Source organism: Phascolarctos cinereus, unplaced genomic scaffold, assembly GCF_003287225.1.
Source record: "Phascolarctos cinereus isolate Bilbo 61053 unplaced genomic scaffold, phaCin_HiC Scaffold_1;HRSCAF=81, whole genome shotgun sequence".
NCBI lineage: Eukaryota > Metazoa > Chordata > Mammalia > Diprotodontia > Phascolarctidae > Phascolarctos > Phascolarctos cinereus.
The window spans coordinates 179368109-179377168 of record NW_027555514.1 but is presented as its reverse complement, the minus strand read 5'-3'; the positions used below and the strand labels follow the sequence as shown (position 1 = coordinate 179377168).

General features: G+C 34.6%; 1 pseudogene; it reads left to right on the top strand.

The window, feature by feature from the left end:
• The first annotated feature begins 4040 nt into the window (after positions 1 to 4040).
• Positions 4041 to 5974, top strand: LOC110213769 (kelch-like protein 15 pseudogene; annotated as a pseudogene).
• Positions 5975 to 9060: the final 3086 nt, after the last annotated feature.

Sequence of the window (9060 nt, the reverse complement as noted above, 5' to 3'; positions counted from 1 at the left end):
GGACCTTACAATGTAATGATAGACAATAACTCATAAAATTTGGTGAGGTGGGAGGGGGTGAGGTAGAGTCAGAGGGAAGGTAACCAGTGTCAGGGTATGAGGAAGAAGACCAAAGGAATGTGGAGGACTGAAGAATATCACCTCATGATAGATAGATGGTCAGCCATTATGCGGAATGAGAATTGTATTTCAGAGTGCGATCAATACAGGAATATGTTTTATTTGAGTTTGCTTATATGATACAGTGGGGTTTTTTCTTCCTTCCTTCCTTCTTTCTTTCCTTCCTTCCTTTCTTCTTCCTTTCCTTCCTTCCTTCCTTCCTTCCTTCCTTTCTTCCTTCCTTCCTTCCTTTCTTCCTTCCTTTCTTCCTTCCTCCCTTCTTTCCTCCCTTCCTTATTTCTTCATTTCTTCCTTTTTCATTTTTGTTGTTTTATTCTTTCTTCTTTCCTTTCTTTTCATTTCCTTTTTTTCTTTTCTTTTCTTCCATTTCCCAGTTGATGTGTATCTACTTATTCCCATTTTTTTACTATTGCAAAAAAGAAAAATTGCTAATATGAATATGTTTATATAGTTTGTCTAATTTTATTAGGAACAATAGACTCTCTGGGTCAAAAGTTTTAAATATTGGAGAGGATTCTGGGAAGATGTCACAGTAGGTAAGAAAATTCCAATTTCTCCATGTTTCCCCCCAAAATGAAATAAAAAAGTTCTGCCAGGGCAAATACAGAGAGGTAAAAATAAATAAAAGTGGGGGAAGAACAGTGGTCCCCTGGGACAATCAGAGAAGATTTGAAGAAAAATCCCAGGACCATGTTTTTTTTTTCCCTGTGAAGAGTAAATACTTTCAGGCTAGGTTCTCTTAAACAACAACAAGTTGTAAGCCCTTGGGTTATCTGGGTTAGGAGGCTGCCTCAGCTCCAGCCAAAGGAATTTTTACCCCCAAAACAATGAGTTAGTCATCTACGCTGGGAAAGATTGAGGGAACCTTTGCTGACCAGAAATGCCAGACACAGCTGGCTGTGGGTATTTGCAGGAGTCTGGAGTTCTTGGTTTCAGTTCCAAGCCATAAGGAAGAGCTGAAAGAAGACCTGGGATCAGAAGCCCCATTCCCCATTCCGAAGGACTAGATATGATTACAAAAACTAAGCTGCTACAAATAAAAAAAAATTGAACAGCAGAGGAAAAAGAATCCAATCATAAAGAGTTACTATGGGAATAGAGAAGATTGGGGCTCATCTTCAGAAGGGGATACTGAAGCACAGAAATACTCTTCTATCCCAAAGGGTGATGTTAAAGGGTCACTTGACCAAAAAGAATTCATAAAAGAACTTAAAAAAGACTTTAAAATCAAATGAGAGAGATTGAGAAAATCTTTAAAACAACACAAAAAAACAACTAGAAGATTGTAAAAAGAAAGTCAACCAATTAGAAAAGAAGATCCAGAATCTTAAGGAAGAAAATTACTTTTGAAAATTAGAATTAGGCAAGGGGAAGCCAATAAAGTATAAGATATCAAGAAATAATAAAACAAAATATAAAGAATAAAGAAAATAGAGAGAATGTGAAACATTTCAAAAGAAAAACTACTGATCTGGAGGAGCTAATCAAGAAGAGAAAACATAAGAATAATCTAACTCCTGAAAGCTATGAAAAAAACCAATCTTGATACAATAATACAAGAAATAATTAAGAGAATTGTCCTGAAGCATTAGAACAAGAGGGGATAGCAAAAATAGAGAAAAATCTACCAATCACCACCTGAAAAATATCCTACAAAGAAAGCCCGCAGTTCCATCATAGTCAAATTCCAAAACTCCAAGCTCAAAGATAAAACATTATGAGCAACAAGAAAAAAAAAACAATTTAAATGTGGCAGTACCACAATTAGAATCACCCAAACCTGAGCAGTGGTGACACTTAAAGGCTGCAGGTCTTGAAACACTATGTATCAAAGAGCTAAACAACTGGAGTTCAGGCTGAAAATATCATATCCAGCAAAATTAAACATAATCCTGAATGAAAAAAAAATTGAAATTCAATGAAGTATCAGACTTTCAGGATTAAGAAAAAAAAACACTTAAACTTGATACAAGTAGAAAAGGAAATTTTCCTAAATTTCCATAAGTCTACTAAAGAACTAACATATTTACTGTAGTTTCATAAGTATAATAAGGTGCTTCCCCTTTCAGCTTTGATAAAAATTTATTTTTCACAAGAAATAAAAACATTAATGGTCCTTCGAGAACCTCTGCAAAATTACAAAGAAACATTTATTTTGAAATACATATATGTTGTGTTACTTTCTTAACCTTTCCTCCACCTCACCCCCACCACCATAAGTCTTTCGACTTTGATGAAGTATGCAGAAAAAGACTACTGTGGTTAAAAAAAGAAAAGAAAACCAACTATCAAAATAACATGACAACCAGTACTATTTTAATTGGGGAAGTCCTTTGCCTTTTAAACTGCTGCCATTTAACTTCCGTTGGACAGAAAATAATAATCTATATTCAAGGGCACATCTCAACTTCTTTAAAGTTAATTCTTTATATTTGTTGCTAATGACATTAATGTATCTCACATCCCTCCAAAAATACCAATTCTGACAATCCACAGTGTAGTTATTAGGGATTTAAAAAACTACACTAATTACATTAAAAAATAGAATACACACAGGTGTATTCTACAAATTTTGTGGAAATTTCTTACACCAATGCAATAAGTAAATATCCTGAAATTTCAAGGCTTAGAAAGTTTCCTGGGAACTGGAGAAATTCAATGACTGTCAGATGCAGGATTTGAGCCTAGATATTCCTGACCCCAATTACAGACCTTAAACCACTACTTGTGGATAACTCCAGAATAAAAATTGGCATTTCAAAATGCTGCAGTTCAAAGGGACAAAAATGCCCTCAGTTATGAAAATTGTGAGAGAGATAGAGACAGGTATAGAGAGACAGAAAAGAGAAGAGAGATAGAGACATGGAGACAGACAGAGAGGCAGAAACAGAAATAGGGAGAAATGGGTAACTCATCAGTTTGGTAAATGATCCATCTAAAGGGAATAAAAAAGGAACAGTTAAGTGTATATGGTCAAATATCTCTTTTAAAGTTTAGAAAATATCTTTAATTCTTTTAGCTCTCTTGGTTTTTCTCCCTAATTTTCTTTCTTTGAAGAAAACACTATGAAAGTTATTCCTGCCATTTTATACTTTATTGAATTGTTCCCCAAGTATCAAATCTCTACAATTTCCATTTTAGTTTCAGTTTTTAATACAGCAGCCTCTGATTACCAAGCACATAGACCTACAGTAGTTAAATATGAATGAATCAGACTGAAAAATAATCTTTTCTTCTTTACATGGATTCAGTTTATGGGATTCAACTCTGCACTTTGTCATTTATGTTGGAAATGATTTTTTCCTGCTTTTCCTTTCAAGGCTTGAAGATATATCAGCGGTGAAGACATAGATGAATTTAAAATAATTAATCACCACTCTTAACAAAATATACTTGAACAAGCATACCAGACCTAAGTGTTTTTAATGTACTCTCTCTCTCTCTCTCTCTCTCTCTCTCTCTCTCTCTCTCTCTCTCTCTCTCTCTCTCTCTCTCTCTCTCTCTCTCTCTCTCTCTCTCTCTCTCTCTCTCTCTCTCTCTCTCTCTCTCCTTAATTCTGGTCCATCTTCAGAGACTGGTTGGGAAGCTCCAATAAGATTGCATTGATTTAAACTCCTGTGATTGAAAATTTCTATTAATCTATATAGATTTGTGGTTTATATTTAAAATAAATATTAAGATGCTGGCACTGGACCAAGAGGAAAGGAAGAGACAATGGGGGCCCCAATCATCCTAGCAGCCAGGCCTGTACTGGAGGAAGGGTGTCTTTTAGAGGTGAGAGAAGGAGGAGATAGAGGTTTTAGTCTTCATGGCCGGGCAGCCATGGGTCATCCTTCTTGAGCCCAATTAATACCAACGGCAGAAGTGCTTTTCCTGATGCCAATCCACTCATAATTTGACCAAGGCCACCGCGGGGATTCATGGCATGGAATGTGGGTGGGTTTAGTTCCTCCATCCCTGATACCTGTGGCTCTGCTGGTTTCAGAACACTATCTGAGGATGGATTGCTTCTTGATTGAAGCATTGAAGATTGAAGATCACTAGTTTCAGGGCCATAAAGCACTCCTTGCCACCCAGAGTAACTGCTTCAGGATAATGTTCACAGTTGATATCAGAGAGCAAGATCAGGATAAAATTCATTTGAAAGGTCTGACTGCTACAGGTTTCAGCCTTGTCCTATAATTCACATGATAGAACTATAAAACTGAATATAAATTCTGTTCATAAAATCCTGCAGGCGGCCATGTATGTCAACTTTTGAAGTGGTGAAATCCTGCTGCTATTTTTTCTTAGTCAAACATCTGTTTAGAAAATTGTGCACAAATTATAAGACTCATAGATGATTTTTGGTGTAAACATTGAGGGAGTCAAGGAGAAGTTGGAGTTATTTCTGCTAGAGAACTTTGTGCCACTAATGTCAAGACCTGACTGCCTGCTCTATCTGAGCTTTGAAAAGGTCATGACTTATTTGGATAATGACAATCTGAGCAGATTCCCAAGGTAGAACTGTTTGAGGCTGTTGAGTCTTGGCTGTGGAATAATAGATGACACTGGAGACATACTGATGTCATTATTCAAAACATCAGGTTTTCTTTAATGACCACATCTAGTGTTTTTGAGAAGGTCTTTAAGGCAGCTGTGTTCTGAAGAGTTAGAAGAATGAGAAAGACCTGAAAACAAAGGCAGAAGAAAATTGTTTGAGGTCAGAATTTCATGGATCCTCTCAGCATTTAGAACATGAAGTTGACCATATATGAAATTGCTTTCATAGTGTTCTCCAAAGCCTTTGATGGAAATGAAATCCAGCTGCATGTGCTTTGCCAAACCTCAGACTGCTGTATTCAGCAGAATGATAAGACATAGCATGGTAAATAGTAAAATTCTTCTTTTACACAAACCATGAGTCTTGTGGGAGCTGCAGGGTCCTCAAGTTCCTCTACAACCAGATTGCCTTGCCATCATGAATAACTATGTTCTTGTTAGGTGGGAAAGAACTGAGGCCAGATGGTGAAATCTGTGCTTCCTCCAAAGTGTTCCATTATGATCCAAGACAAAATATTTGGGTAAGAATGGCATGTATGTCAATTCCACATTCAGAATTTTCAGTTGGTTTTATTGGTAGGTATAGCTATACTATGGCTAGAAGAACAAGGGATGCGATATTTGATTCATCAGAGCATTATGATATCACTGAAGACAAATGGAAATTTGCGGATCTTTTATCCAGTCAATAAGCATGGATATGAGGAGACAATGCTTCATAACAAGTTTCTCATCCCTGGTGGAATTACCTCATCATACACTTCCAAAAAAAAAATGTATGTATTTGATCCTAGTAAAGAAGAGACATTGAAACTCTGAACAAGAAGAATACAATTAGTTAACTAATTGTTGGGAAAATAAGTGTAAAATAAGTTATGTGAGATGATTTCACAAAATTATTTCTTATGATATGTTTGGTGATATGAGATCTTGAGGACTTCTTTTGAGTCATAGAGATGCCTTTCCACAGAAGTTTATGTCCCAGACACTGATCAGTGGGCTATCTTGGCATCAATACTAATTGGTAGAGGTGGTCATGGTATAGCTATATTGGATAAGCAAGTAATGGGTCTGGGAGATCTTACAACGATTCTATTCTTACATTTGATCATGAAAAAAAAGTAAATGGAAAAAATATGAGTACCCATGGAAGTCCTATAAACTCAATGGTTTACAAGCATTCACCTTTCATTTTCATGAATATGTATTACAACATTTTAGATGCTGCAATGAAAAATGTGTATCTCTATCCTTAAGAGAAGGAAAGCAAAGCTTAATATTTGAAGCTCATAAGTACCTGTTTGTATTATAGTGGTTACTAAATGTGTAAAGAGAAACAAGAAATGCACTTCACCAGTTTTACTAGCAATGCCATTGTTCTGGTATTGTAAAATTTTCTTATCTCAATGCATTTTTCCCTTTCGATGGCCTAATGAGTTCATGTAGTAAATTCATTCTAGATAACAGCAACTGTAATTATATGCCTCTGAAAGAAGTTGAATAGAATGGTCCATTTGTCTAGAAAATTGATTTTATTCCCTAAGAAAACATTTTAAAGTGTTGAGGTAGGATTTGGTAGTCTTCTAGAAAAAAACTACCTTCAAGTGCCATTCAAAGTGACTTCAGATCAATTATTATTTCAATGTTTCACTTTGGTTTTGTCATAAAAGCAGCTCACAATTAATTTTTACATGGATTTTATATAGCAATATGCTGAAAATACAAAAATATAAATTTGCTACTAAATTAACAGCTTTTTATACCCAGAACACTATTTCTGTGCTGCCTTCTATTTTCTTCATTGTGTTTGTAAATGAAGAAAATATATGCACATGTAAATATGTAACAAAATCTATATACAGTGCAAAAATAAAATCAATGGTAAAAAGATTTGCTAAGCAAATTTGTAGTGTGAACAAGAACTCAGGAGAAATGTTAAATATGCTTTAAAGATAATTGTTTAATTAAAATAACTCTGAGGTACCACATCACACCTATCAGTTGGATAACATGACAAAACAGGACAATGGTATATGTTGTACAAGATGTGGGAAAATTAGAATATTAATTCATTGTTGGTGGAGTCATGAACAGATCCAAACATTTTGGAGAGCAATTTGGAACTATACCCAAAGAGTTATAAAAATGTGCATACTCTTTGACCCAGCAATACCACTTCTAGGGCTGTATACCAAAGAGATCATACAAATGGGAAAAGGACACACATGTACAAAAATATTTATAGCAGCTCTTTCTGTGGTAGCAAAGAATTGGAAATTGAGGAGACGTCCATCAGCTGGAGAATGGCTTTACAAGTTTAAATGGGATATGAATGTAATGCAGTGCTATTGTGCTATGAGAAATAAGGAACAAGAAGACTTCAGAAAAATCTGGAAAGACTTGTATGGTCTGATACTGAGTGAAATGTGCAGGACCAGGAGAACATTTCCTCAATGTAGGGCTAGCAGTGCTACAGGAAATAATGAGCCTGCTGCCCCTCCTGCTCTATGTTTTTTCTTTTTTCTCTGTGTGGTACAATTGGTGAAAAGGGCAAGTAACATGGCTACTAGCCCTCCACTCTTCTAGGCTGCTTTAGAATGGGCCTAGTGGAAATCCAAGAGGCTATTATAGTAAATTGCTCTTTAGTTTTTGCTATTGTTACTATTATTGTTATGACTTACCTTATTTTAGGCTATTTTCATTTAGCTATTTGATTAAGTGATATTTTATTTAATTCTGCTGCATTTGTCATACTCTTTTAGAAGTAGCACTGCTAGCCTTACATTGAGGAGTCTGTATGATAGTAACTTCAGCAATTTCAGAGCTAACTTAAGTTTAAAAGTAACAGCAAAATGGTGAAGGAGCAGAATGATGGAATAAAAGAAAACTAATGCGATAAAAAATAAAATTCTACAGGTGAAGAAAAGATCAAGATAAAAACCAAAAAAGAGCACATTCAGTAGCAATTAAAAGCATGAAACAAAATAAGAGATTGGATTGACCACAAAAACTTCAAGAGGAGGTGGAAGGTTTACTAATAGAAACAAAGGAAAAGATGAAGGAAGAGTGAAGAAGTCAAATTGATGCTTGAAGACAAATTTGAAAGAAGAAAAAAACAGGCTAGAAGAAAATTTAGAAAACCTTATTAAAGAAGTATACACTCTGAAAAAAATGGAATAAAATAATTAAAAATAATGATACAAAAAAATCTCAAATTGAATACACCCAAAAATGTGGTTGCCAAAGTTCACAACTTCCAGGTCAATGGAAAAAAAAATATGAAAAGCAAAACTAAGACAATTTAAATCCCAAAGATCGACAACATAGAACTTGACAGTTAATTTAAGAATATTTTTTTTAAAAACTAGTGGAATATCATATAGAAAAATAAAAAAAAATCTACATATATAAATAACTGACCCTGAAAAAGCTAAGCTTAATCATAAATGAGGAAAATATTATTTATTATGAATTAATGACTTTTGAACATTCCTGTTTAGAGAGAATCAGAGCTGAAATACTTTGAAATGTAAAAACAAATGTCATATAAAACCTAGAATTTTTTTTAGCAACTTGAAAGTACTAAATGAGTATCAATTACATTCTGAAATTGAGACAAACTTGCATTTTTCCTATCAGTTTATTAACTCCAGGAGTTGCTTAGGGGAATGGAGATAAACTTGGTGTTCATCTTGTTTTAAAAGAGTGAAAAGGGAGAGAAAAAGACCACATTAAGTATGTAATGGAAAAGAGGAAGAAACACACACATACATGAGTGTATAAAAGCAAGTATGTATACACATATATGCATATTTAGGTGTGTGCCTGAATTGTGCATTTAATACATACATATTATATATACTTATATACCTGACTGTACTTGTATTATGTGTATTATATGCATATGTACATATGTTATACAAATGTGAATACATAGATGACAGATATAGATACATAAAACAACTTATATATCTAAGTAGGGAGAGAGGAGACCTTAGAAAAAGAGAAAAATTTAGTGGACACTATCTCAATAAGCAGTGGTGAGAGCCAGAACTAGATAGGTAGCTATATGAGTGGAAAGGAGAAGTCTTACCTCAAAGATACTGTATAGATAGAAATGGAAAGATTTGGCATGATTACATGCATGTAACAAATAAGAGAGTCAACAATGATATGGAGATTGTGGTTTTGGGTGACTGGAAGAATGGTGGTTTCCTTGGCAATAACAGAGAAGTTTGGAGTGGAGCTTAATTTAAGTAATTTAAGCAACTATTTATCTTTCAGATTTCTAGGGTTACTTTTAGAAAGGCGTGCTGTCCTAAATATAAGTGAAATTCAGAGTTCACTTGATTTACTTCAGATTTTGTAGCTATTATCAACAATCACTTCCACATGCTT